This window comes from Phaethon lepturus, unplaced genomic scaffold, assembly GCF_000687285.1.
Source record: "Phaethon lepturus isolate BGI_N335 unplaced genomic scaffold, ASM68728v1 scaffold13719, whole genome shotgun sequence".
Lineage (NCBI taxonomy): Eukaryota > Metazoa > Chordata > Aves > Phaethontiformes > Phaethontidae > Phaethon > Phaethon lepturus.
Genome location: NW_010564260.1, coordinates 19,206 through 20,282, shown reverse-complemented (window position 1 = coordinate 20,282; position 1,077 = coordinate 19,206).

The following is a 1,077-nucleotide window of genomic DNA, read 5'->3' as shown; positions in this document are numbered from 1 at the left end:
TAATCTTTGTTACTTCATTTGGATATCAGTCAGTATTCCTCTTGGTTTATCTTATCTTTCCTTAGTTTGTTTTTCAGTTTGGTGGTCAGTTTTCAAAGAATAGCATTGCTGTTTATAGAACGTCATCTTGTGTCTTATTTCAACAAGGATGAACACCGTTTCATGGCAGAACCGTAAGACTTTCATGGCATATATGCACCAAAAAAGTGTTGGATTCGTATTTTTAAGTTGGAAATGCTCTTGCGTTAGGAATTAATTTGGGAGCTTTTGCTTCTTTGCTGTACAATATGGTAGTCTCACCCAAAGGTGGGATTATGTTTGGTGACAAGCAGTACTAGAGGATAGAGGTAGGTGGTTTGATTGGCTTAGGGTAAAACAGAATTAGTTTCCTCCTCGTTATTTTTTATGCTAGAACTGGTGTATTCTTGGGCTGTCTTAGGAAATGCGTTACTGATATATATGCAGAATCAGCTTTTTATCTCTTATGACACTCAGTTGCCAAATACAGGACGGCTGGATACTTTTTCCTCCCTGACTTTTAAAATTTATTGAACACTTGAATTTTTTCCTACTTTTATTGTTAACTGACCTGTCCTTTCTTGCCATTTTTTCTGCTTCCCAAACTGAATGAGGATCACTGAAACCGCTTCCTTCCACGTTTTGGGAGGAAAGGTCTGGCCAAACTTTTCAAGCTCCATGTTAATAAAGAGGAAGGAGATGACAGCGCCGTTCCTTCAGAGGAGTACATTTCTAAGGGCTTTAGCATACATTGACAACAGTCGAGGACAGCCCGCAACAGCTGTGTAAATGTACAAAGGCAAATTAGTGGTTTAAATGTCTAAAGTAGTTACAGAATGGTAGCAAGCAGGCAGAGGAGGGGAAAAAAATTTGCTGTTACGGAGTAAATCCTTCTTGCTGTCTTTAGGTACAGGGAACGGCCACAATACTTTGGGTTTAAAGGAGGACAGAATTCTTCCTAGTACTGTGCCTGTAGAACAGTGACAAAGTTGCGTTATCTTCTGTGCTACAGCAATCTGCAGCCGTGTTGTTGCTGCCCCAAAAGACAAACGCGTTTGT